General features: G+C 42.8%; 1 long non-coding RNA gene across 1 annotated transcript; it reads right to left on the reverse strand.

The window, feature by feature from the left end:
* Window positions 1–981: 981 nt before the first annotated feature.
* LOC120037638 lies at window positions 982–2,637 on the reverse strand. The gene is made up of 3 exons (XR_005474836.1): window positions 2,616–2,637; window positions 1,697–1,827; window positions 982–1,133 (listed from the first exon to the last, which is right to left on the reverse strand). It is a non-coding gene; the product is annotated as an uncharacterized LOC120037638 (long non-coding RNA).
* Window positions 2,638–12,193: the final 9,556 nt, after the last annotated feature.

The raw sequence follows: 12,193 nt of genomic DNA on the forward strand, positions 1-12,193 counted from the left end.
TCTGCTCCCAGCCTGTGACCAACAGGCAGAACAGTCAGACATCTCTGCACTAAGAGACTGTTTTTGTAGAAACTGACAAACCCCTGGATGCTGAAACATAATCAACATTTTTAAAACACTGAAAAATCCCCTCAAATCAAAAATGTGTTCTAATGCATTGTATACATCTGGGGACCTACTGTATAAGAAAGCACACAGGAAATGCCTGGTGTAGCGTTTAGTTTTGAACATCCTATTCTGGTCAGATGCAGGGCTGAACTTTTCAGGAGAAGAGCAAATCCCTCATGAGTTGGGCTACTAAATGAGCCCACAAGAGCCTAACTACTGAGTTCTTATTGCTAATGTTTTTATTTCATATATTTGAATGTATTGTATATTTAGTTAACTTTTGATGTATGTAACAAGTGCACTGCATTCCAGTGCAATTGATGTTAGACTATAAATGTGTATTTGTGAAAGTAAAATAGTAAATGTGATAATAGAAAAAAATAAACTCATATTGATCTATGACTTTAGTAAAGTTCTTACCATAGGTTTTGGGCTGGACGACATCAGCTTTGATGACCTGAATTAAGTGAACCAAGACAACAATTAGACATCAATTACATCTTGGTAGTAAAGAGACACTGTCTGCATCACAACATATTGCATGACAGGGTAGTGAATTGCTCATCCTCCCGGCTCTTCCAAGATGGATGGTAATTTCATCTAGCATCTTAATAAAAAATGCTGCATGCTGCATAGAAACATAACATGTCACAGTTTAATGAAGATATTGCAGCACAGGGTTTCTATTTCAGAAAAGGTAGGTCAGGGACAAGGTCAAATTAGTATCTGGGCCTGAGATAGGCCAACAGTGCATATTGTGCCACCAACCATTTAAATGTCTGTCTCCATTTGAATGTTGTTGCTTTTTTTAGATCTCAAAAGGCTTTAATATGTTTATTTTGTTCTCATCAATCCTACTTACCACCATGTTCTTCCTTTCCATTGGAAATGGAAAAGAAACACCTTTGCAGAATCATTGTACTGATCAGCTCGGACCTCGCCCTCCTGTTGTGTAAGCAGTTCACCTCGGTACTCCACAACAAAGTCTCCTTTGGATATGAATTCAGTGGCAAAAACTCCCCGTCCTTAGCAGACACAAAATACAAACATTAGGAGATATTGCATTGTGCTTGTCAATTATTACAGAGAATAATCACTGTCTGGAGGTCCACTCCGGTCACATGATCACCCCATTCAACTTGCCAAGCTTCTCCAAAAACAACTGTTCTCATAAAATGACCTCACACTGTCTAAAAGTGATCTCACACATATCACTGCCAATCAAAATGAGGTTCAGGTGTGCAGCAGGGGGTTTAGGGAGGGGGATGCGCTGCTCTGTCTTTCAAGAGGCTAGATTCAGTTGTCACTCTTACTTTGTCTTCTAAACCAATGATTGGTTTTCAAGGTGGGCCTTTTCAGGTGGAAGGAGATTTCAGATGGAGCATCGTGTGACTGTAGTGGACCTTTAAGAATCCTATGACCATAATACAAAGACATGGCTATTCCTTTAAACCTTTTTTCCTGGGTGACTGTGCCCATATATCCCAATTCACTGTTTCCCACTAACCTCTAAAATGTACATCTGATTCATCTAATTCATAGCTGTCATATTTAGGACTGTCAGAAATATATTCAATCTTCACCTTACCTTTAAAGATATTGATAAAACGCTGGTAAAGTACTGGTTTATCAATGTTTGATCTGATGTGATGCTCTGCATCCTCCATGGGCCGGAGTCGCCTGGAAGATCTCTCCGTCAGGCCAACTCAAATCCTTAATCTGTGGAATAAAGCAGACATTATAAACTGGGTAGTTTGGGTCCTGGATGTTGATTGGCTGAAACTGTGGTATATTTAAGAAATAAGGCACCTCGGGGGTTTGTGGTATATGGCCAATATACCAAGGTTAAGGGCTGTAACCAGGCAGGCACTCCGCGTTGCCTCTTACGTAAGAACAGTCCTCAACCTTTCCTTGTGCTTTACTGCATAACTATACCAAGGCTGTCAGACAATCAACATTCATGGCTTAACCTACAATTTATAAGAGACATAATGTATGTTTGTTAGATGACTACAAAACAAGCACGTTAGAAGCAGTAAAAAATTCCATCTGTGACTTTCCCTCTTCCACTGTGCTATGAGATGCAAGGTGGGGTGCACAACCCCTGGTTTCCAGCCAGCCAACTTTAGCTCGCTAAACTAACACCATCTAATGTTATCAAACTGCTACCGTCTCAAGTTCATCTATGGGGATCACGTGTCCCATTTAGCTGTCTATGCATGTTACTTATAACCACACTGATAGAATTGACTGAAATAGCCATAAAATATCAGTCTCTTTATCAACAGTTATGTTAACTAATCAAGCTACCCGCCCAAATGTCAACAAAATTGGCTCACTAGTGCATTAGCTAGATAGTGAGCGAACATTAGCACTAGCAACAAACAAGCTAACTAGGCTAACATAGTTCATAAACCAATACAACGATTTATGGTGGTGGAATTGTACTACAGCATGAAAATAACTTTCCATATCATTTCAATTGTTGAAAATATGATATTGCTCACCTTTCTTTTAGGAACAGCGGGGAGCTGCAGATGGGCCGCCCCGTGTTACCGGACGAGCTTCTCCAGATGAAAGTGATTTTCCCTCTCTGGCTCTGCGCGGTAAAGTGGAGTGGGGGAGGGCAATCACAACGTGGGGACAGAGATAGTCATATAGGGGACGTGTCACCACAGTGGTGTGTGTGCATCTGTCAAGGCGCTGGAATCCTATACAATCGACATGACTGATGGTGATATTTCACTTGTGTACTAAATATTCTATAGACCTAAGAAATAGGCTAATACATTGCAAAATGAATGCATTTCCCTCGGCCTATAGGTCATAGGAAACTTCAAGACACCAAAATGTACACTTTAAGGATTCAGAAATTGTATTGATTGATCCAGAAACACATAGGAATAAGGTGAATAGGCCTTGGCTATTTTCTGACATAGGAAGGGCTGGCTTACCTGGGCTATTGCCCCTGGGCCCCGGAGAAATAAAAAAATATACAGTATGTAGTATATATTTATGTTTTACTGCAACCACCAACCACAGGGGGATTCAGGAGCCCACTCTCAATGAGTGTAGAGGCCTGCTGCTGCGGACACTTTGTTATTTGTCAGATGGGGAGGTAGGGGGGCCACTTGTTTAATTAATTGATTAATAAAAATATATAAACTGCATAATAAATAAATGTGACTAGTAAAATGTGTGTTGTCAAACAAGACCTAAAATAACCTTTAGGCCTCATGTCACCACACGGTCCCACATGTAGACTCTTGTAGGCTGAGGTAACACTATACAAACATCATTGCTCTACTTTAAAGGAAGCTGTAACACTCTGTGGTTGTGGACATGTGAGTGAGACCAATACCATCATCGCCACTGTTGTGGTAGGAGCTAAACTCCTCAACAATATCGATGTAATTACCTCCTGAATTACCGTCTGAGGGGAATGTGAACATGCTGTTGGCATTCCTGCCATTGAAACAGTAATTGCTATCATCTTTGGCCCGTTGCTGGGCCAGGTGAGGTGTTACTGTTTCCATCCCAATCCTGGAAGCCAACAAAGCTATGACATGGACCAAAGTAGCACCTTCACTGGGTTTACAATCTAACACAAGGTTAAGCCGCCTGTCTTGTGGTGACACGTACTGAGCTGTAAACCACCTACAAAGATAGAATACCATTCTTCTAAACTCTATGCTCGAGATGAGGTTTCTCAGTGTGTTGTCAACAACTGTGACTACCTTAGACTGCCCTCTCCTGGGCAACGAAGTGCACCACATAGTCAAAATGATCTGTTTCTTCAAGACAAAACAGCACCAATGAAACCTGTAGGACCCAAGTGACACATTGAACAATCTCGGTAAGGAGTCATCAGGTCCGATCAGCTTCTCCGTTCTGGGAAGGGGACGGGTTCCCACCACAACGTGATCCCAGAACCCAGGTACATGAGGGATACAGACATATCTGTAGGCCACCTCTTCTGGCATTGCTTTGCTTACCCAGTACCTGAAGGACATGGTGTCATTCACTGTGATGAGATGGTTGAACGCTGCGCGGGAAGAGAACACTGTCAGTCTAGCTACATGATCAGGGCTCGTCATTGTAGTGTAACATAGACATAGACAGATATATCTATAAATGGAAATATACATACCTCTTGGCAGGGTGTCAACTCCAGAGGATTGCTCCTCATTCATAATCAGCTGCACATGGTAATATACATACCTCTTGGCAGGGTGTCAACTCCAGAGGATTGCTCCTCATTCATAATCAGCTGCACATGGACGTTGACCTCCTTGTCAGTCTTGAACTTATCATCTATGTTGAGTTCCAGATCCCAGTCTCCTACATTCTCCAGAGCAGGGAAAATCGGCAAGGGTGTGGTGCTTAGAGTGGTATCTCTCTCTCTCTCTCTCTCTCTCTCTCTCTCTCTCTCTCTCTCTCTCTCTCTCTCTCTCTCTCTCTCTCTCTCTCTCTCTCTCTCTCTCTCTCTCTCTCTCTCTCTCTCTCTCTCTCTCTCTCTCTCTCTCTCTCTCTCTCTCTCTCTCTCTCTTCTTAATATTGTCCACAGTCACAGGTTTCTGATGTGGGCCAGTGGACGGTCTATGTGATCTAGGCATGCTGCGGCTTTGTGAAGCAAACCTGTTTTCATATCTGCCAATCTTTGCTGATGTGACGCTGCTACCAAGACCACCATTGCGGCCGCTGCTACAGGAGACTTCGGGACACAACCTTTGAGCATTAAGGCCTGTATTGGGTTCTTTGCTTCGCCTACGGTTGACAGAACTATGGGTCATGTCTCTGCTGCCGCAGGTGGTGTGAGCTCGGCTGTGGTCCCTGGGAGACTGGGCCCCGACGCTGTCCCTTGGGGGGTCGGACCGACTGCTGCCCCTGGTGGGCTGGGGCCGGCTGCTGACATTGTCATGATGTCCGTGTCTCTCACCAGTCTTGCGTTTTGTTTTGGCAGGTTGTCCTTCACAGGGATCCATTCCAGAGGTATACGGCGTTTCACCTTTGCTGTGGTAGGACATGACAAACGTTTTGTGGCCGTTTGTTGTACCGAGTTGGCGGTCCATCGTAACCCTTGGTCTTCGGTGACAGTCCTATGTCATAACTAACTTGTTGTAACCTGTTTTTGTCAGACCTACATCTTAAGTCAAAGGGTTGGGGGTGTCTAGGGTACACAGGTACATTGTGTGGAACCAGAAGGTCGTGTTGATATGTGTTGTGGTCCTCTGTGTCATACAGCCTGTCATTAGAGGCTCTTTCATGCCACCTTCTCTGCTGTATGTTGCGCAAGGGAGAGGGTGTAGATTCCCTCAACTGTGTATATTCCTCAACTCTTAGGCCCATATTGGGATGCTGGTAGTACCATTCGCCTCTGTTATTGTATGTTGAATAAACGTCATGTGACATTCTATCCTTTGTTTCTAGTTCTTGTTGTTTTGTAAAGTACTTCACACCATGTTCATGGTTCAGCTGCAAATATACACTGAATTTTCCACTGTCTGTGTAACTAATCTTATATATGTAGCTGAGGCTCCTCCTAAAAGCTTCAAGGCCGTTTGAAGTAATCACCACAATGTGTCATCAGGTAGACTATATGTATCTTTCCTGTTTCACTGCTTAGGTGTCAACCTGAGGTGACCTAGTTTCAATGTCTCACTGTGGGTTGTGTATCCAACCACTGCTGTTTCTACGGGCTTCCGATACGTCCAACCACTGCTGTTTCTACGGGCTTCCGATACGTCCAACCACTGCTGTTTCTACGGGCTTCCGATACGTCCAACCACTGCTGTTTCTACGGGCTTCCGATACGTCCAACCACTGCTGTTTCTACGGGCTTCCGATACGTCCAACCACTGCTGTTTCTACGCGCTTCCGATACGTCCAACCACTGCTGTTTCTACGGGCTTCCGATACGTCCAACCACTGCTGTTTCTACGGGCTTCCGATACGTCCAACCACTGCTGTTTCTACGGGCTTCCGATACGTCCAACCACTGCTGAATTGTCCATTCCGATGTTATGCACATAACCTCGAATCGTCCAATAACTCCTGAGTCGCCCAACCGCTGTTCATCTAACATTGCTCATACAATCCAATCAGAGCTGACACCTCCGGCCGCAGCTGGGTCTTCCACCCACTGTTCATCTAACATTGCTCATACAATCCAATCAGAGCTGACACCTCCGGCCGCAGCTGGGTCTTCCACCCGCTGTTCATCTGACATCGCTCATACAATCCAAACAGAGCTGACACCTCCGGCCGCAGCTCGGTCTCCCAACCGCTGTTATGCAGATGAAACTCACACTTTCCAAGTACAGATGACTCACCCAACTAATGTTATCTCCATGGGGCTCCAACACCCAGAGCAAGGTAGATCGTCCAACCACTGTTATGTATATGGGGCTCCAACACCCAGAGCAAGGTAGATCGTCCAACCACTGTTATGTATATGGGGCTCCAACACCCAGAGCAAGGTAGATCGTCCAACCACTGTTATGTATATGGGGCTCGGAACATCCAACACCGGGGGGGGTTCAGCGGTTATGTCAATGAAGCTCAGACTGTCCAAGTGTGAATGATTCACCCAGCTACTGCTATCTCCATGGTGAGCAAACATCCACACCAGATAGGTCATTCTATTAGCTATGTCAACTACAGAATAACAAGCTTTTCTGTTTGGGAGTCTAAGGTGGGAGCTGTTAGTAGCTGATTGACTTTGGACCTGTTGCCGTGCCACCCAAACACGATCTGGTGTAAACAAGGTAACCTTATCTATAAGGCATGTTTGTTCATCCAGCTCATTTTCGGTGTGAACAGACACAATAAAGGCGACCTGCATGGGAACATTAGAAAGTGTCTACCGGTTACACATTTAAATGATGGTAAGTGATAATGATGACTCTACAAATAAATGGTCACAGGTCTATTAAAACAGTATCAAGATATCAGGTAAGTGCAGTAATTACACCATAATCCTACTACTGCCACTGAGTCACTGAAACAACCAGGAATAACACCATAATCCTACTACTGCCACTGAGTCACTGAAACAACCAGGAATAACACCATAATCCTACTACTGCCACTGAGTAACTGAAACAACCAGGAATAACACCATAATCCTACTACTGCCACTGAGTAACTGAAACAACCAGGAATAACACCATAATCCTACTACTGCCACTGAGTAACTGGAACAACCAGGAATAACACCATAATCCTACTACTGCCACTGAGTAACTGAAACAACCAGGAATAACACCATAATCCTACTACTGCCACTGAGTAACTGGAACAGCCAGGAATAACACCATAATCCTCCTACTGCCACTGAGTAACTGAAACAACCAGGAATAACACCATAATCCTACTACTGCCACTGAGTCACTGAAACAACCAGGAATAACACCATAATCCTACTACTGCCACTGAGTCACTGAAACAACCAGGAATAACACCATAATCCTACTACTGTCACTGAGTCACTGAAACAACCAGGAATAACACCATACACCTACTACTGCCACTGAGTCACTGAAACAACCAGGAATAACACCATAATCCTACTACTGCCACTGAGTCACTGAAACAACCAGGAATAACACCATAATCCTACTACTGCCACTGAGTCACTGAAACAACCAGGAATAACACCATAATCCTACTACTGCCACTGAGTCACTGAAACAACCAGGAATAACACCATAATCCTACTACTGCCACTGAGTCACTGAAACAACCAGGAATATCACCATAATCCTACTACTGCCACTGAGTCACTGAAACAACCAGGAATAACACCATAATCCTACTACTGCCACTGAGTCACTGAAACAACCAGGAATAACACCATAATCCTACTACTGCCACTGAGTAACTGAAACAACCAGGAATAACACCATAATCCTACTACTGCCACTGAGTAACTGAAACAACCAGGAATAACACCATAATCCTACTACTGCCACTGAGTAACTGAAACAACCAGGAATAACACCATAATCCTACTACTGCCACTGAGTAACTGAAACAACCAGGAATAACACCATAATCCTACTACTGCCACTGAGTAACTGAAACATCCAGGAATAACACCATAATCCTACTACTGCCACTGAGTAACTGAAACATCCAGGAATAACACCATAATCCTACTACTGCCACTGAGTAACTGAAACATCCAGGAATAACACCATAATCCTACTACTGCCACTGAGTAACTGAAACATCCAGGAATAACACCATAATCCTACTACTGCCACTGAGTAACTGAAACATCCAGGAATAACACCATAATCCTACTACTGCCACTGAGTAACTGAAACATCCAGGAATAACACCATAATCCTACTACTGCCACTGAGTAACTGAAACATCCAGGAATAACACCATAATCCTACTACTGCCACTGAGTCACTGAAACATCCAGGAATAACACCATAATCCTACTACTGCCACTGAGTAACTGAAACATCCAGGAATAACACCATAATCCTACTACTGCCACTGAGTAACTGAAACATCCAGGAATAACACCATAATCCTACTACTGCCACTGAGTAACTGAAACAACCAGGAATAACACCATAATCCTACTACTGCCACTGAGTAACTGAAACAACCAGGAATAACATCATAATCCTACTACTGCCACTGAGTAACTGAAACAACCAGGAATAACACCATAATCCTACTACTGCCACTGAGTCACTGAAACAACCAGGAATAACACCATAATCCTACTACTGCCACTGAGTAACTGAAACATCCAGGAATAACACCATAATCCTACTACTGCCACTGAGTAACTGAAACATCCAGGAATAACACCATAATCCTACTACTGCCACTGAGTAACTGAAACAACCAGGAATAACACCATAATCCTACTACTGCCACTGAGTAACTGAAACATCCAGGAATAACACCATAATCCTACTACTGCCACTGAGTAACTGAAACATCCAGGAATAACACCATTTATTTGTTGGCAGGTAAAATATTTGGATGTTGTTACTGGTACAAAGTGTAATTACAAAAGGCTGTACTTCACTATAATGAAAGTTGTACTCTACTCAGCCCGTTTGTGTGTGTAGAGACATGCACAGTATACATTGTTGTCACTCGGGTTTATTGACCAGTTTATCACAAAACAAAGCAGTGGTACATATCACCAAGCTATAGCTCAATAGAGACATTTTGCAATGGCACATTTATAGAACTAACACTGTTCAGTGTAGTAAACACAGTTTATCATTGACTACATATCCTAGGGACATTTATAGAACTAATACTGTTCAGTGTAGTAAAAACAGTTTATCATTGACTACATATCCTAGGGACTGAGGCCGGCTATGTACGTTTTCAACTGGTCTGCCAGGCTGTTTTGGTTCATTTCCCTCAGTGTTTTGTAAATGGTATCCAGGTAACCGGTCATGTTGAACATGTTCCTTCAGCACTTTTTGCAGGTCAGTTTGTGTTTCTGATAATCTCCGCCGTGCTGCTTGGTAGTTTCAATGTCCATATGAATCTTTTCAACTGTCCTCTGTCAAGGTCGCAAAGTATATTCAACACCTTCTCTGTCACCTTGATGTTTATTGATAACCTTGCCGCGTGTAGCGAAGGCCACAGGTTGTAGCTGACTTGAGGTGTGAGTACAGTCACTGTCTTTGACTCGCTTCACCAGGTCATTGCGAGCGATTTTCTTGAGCAAGGTGTTCAACCCTGCCCGTGCTGCAGCTCCGTAATGCCATAACATCTGCTGACCCGGTTCTATCTGGCACATATTGCAGGTCCGTAATGCCATAACATCTGCTGACCCGGTTCTATCTGGCACATATTGCAGGTCCGTAATGCCATAACATCTGCTGACCCGGTTCTATCTGTCACATATTGCAGGTCCGTAATGCCATAACATCTGCTAACCCGGTTCTATCTGTCACATATTGCAGCTCCGTAATGCCATAACATCTGCTAACCCGGTTCTATCTGTCACATACTGCAGGTCCGTAATGCCATAACATCTGCCAACCCGGTTCTATCTGTCACATACTGCAGGTCCGTAATGCCATAACATCTGCTAACCCGGTTCTATCTGTCACATACTGCAGGTCCGTAATGCCATAACATCTGCTAACCCGGTTCTATCTGTCACATACTGCAGCTCCGTAATGCCATAACATCTGCTAACCCGGTTCTATCTGTCACATATTGCAGGTCCACTGATGCGGTGTCGATGCGTGATCTCTATCTCGCTCATAACAAACTTCATCTTCTCAATATCATCACGGGTTATAATGTCCCAAAAAATTGAGACTATTTCCTTAGGTGACATAACATTACCATTACCTACTGAGGATGATCCAGGGTAATTTTCCCATGTTGCCATCAAGCTATTACTAGTAATACCTCCCTTACTTCTGGCAGTGTCAATCAGGGCCCGGGCCTTGTCATGAGTACCTCCTATAGACTGGATACTGTCAATCAGGGCCCGGCCCTTGTCATGAGTACCTCCTATAGACTGGATACTGTCCAACTCTCCATTGTTTAGCATCCTTTGTGCAAAGAGAACATCTGCAATATGGTCCAACATCTTCATCTTGGCAGCATCTATGTAGCTGAGTCTTTTCTTGTAAAGGACATTCATGGTATCGGCTATTCGGTATGTGACACAGGAACAGCTTGTTGAAATATACAACTGCACGTTGGCTCTGCTAGACCTCTGCTTATGACCAACTTTAGTGTTCTGTGTTTTAGAGAAACATCATGACCAACTTTAGTGTTCTGTGTTTTAGAGAAACATCATGACCAACTTTAGTCTTTACTGTTTTAGAGAAACATCATGACCAACTTTAGTGTTCTGTGTTTCAGAGAAACATCATGACCAACTTTAGTCTTTACTGTTTTAGAGAAACATCATGACCAACTTTAGTCTTTACTGTTTTAGAGAAACATCATGACCAACTTTAGTGTTCTGTGTTTTAGAGAAACATCATGACCAACTTTAGTCTTTACTGTTTTAGAGAAACATCATGACCAACTTTAGTGTTCTGTGTTTTAGAGAAACATCATGACCAACTTTAGTGTTCTGTGTTTTAGAGAAACATCATGACCAACTTTAGTGTTCTGTGTTTTAGAGAAACATCATGACCAACTTTAGTGTTCTGTGTTTTAGAGAAACATCATGACCAACTTTAGTCTTTACTGTTTTAGAGAAACATCATGACCAACTTTAGTCTTTACTGTTTTAGAGAAACATCATGACCAACTTTAGTGTTCTGTGTTTTAGAGAAACATCATGACCAACTTTAGTGTTCTGTGTTTTAGAGAAACATCATGACCAACTTTAGTGTTCTGTGTTTTAGAGAAACATCATGACCAACTTTAGTCTTCTGTGTTTCAGAGAAACATCATGACCAACTTTAGTCTTTACTGTTTTAGAGAAACATCATGACCAACTTTAGTGTTCTGTGTTTTAGAGAAACATCATGACCAACTTTAGTGTTCTGTGTTTTAGAGAAACATCATGACCAACTTTAGTCTTCTGTGTTTTAGAGAAACATCATGACCAACTTTAGTGTTCTGTGTTTCAGAGAAACATCATGACCAACTTTAGTCTTTACTGTTTTAGAGAAACATCATGACCAACTTTAGTCTTTACTGTTTTAGAGAAACATCATGACCAACTTTAGTGTTCTGTGTTTTAGAGAAACATCATGACCAACTTTAGTGTTCTGTGTTTTAGAGAAACATCATGACCAACTTTAGTGTTCTGTGTTTTAGAGAAACATCATGACCAACTTTAGTGTTCTGTGTTTTAGAGAAACATCATGACCAACTTTAGTGTTCTGTGTTTCAGATAAACATCATGACCAACTTTAGTCTTTACTGTTTTAGAGAAACATCATGACCAACTTTAGTGTTCTGTGTTTCAGATAAACATCATTACTGACCAAGTTCTGACCTTGAAGCAGTTCAGACTTTCTACCATCTCCCTCTCTCTCTTTCCCTCTGTTCTGACTCTCTACCCTCCCTCTCTCTCTCTTTCCCTCTGTTCTGACTCTCTCCACTCCATCTCTCT

Source organism: Salvelinus namaycush, unplaced genomic scaffold (assembly GCF_016432855.1).
Source record: "Salvelinus namaycush isolate Seneca unplaced genomic scaffold, SaNama_1.0 Scaffold1796, whole genome shotgun sequence".
In the NCBI taxonomy this organism is placed as follows: domain Eukaryota; kingdom Metazoa; phylum Chordata; class Actinopteri; order Salmoniformes; family Salmonidae; genus Salvelinus; species Salvelinus namaycush.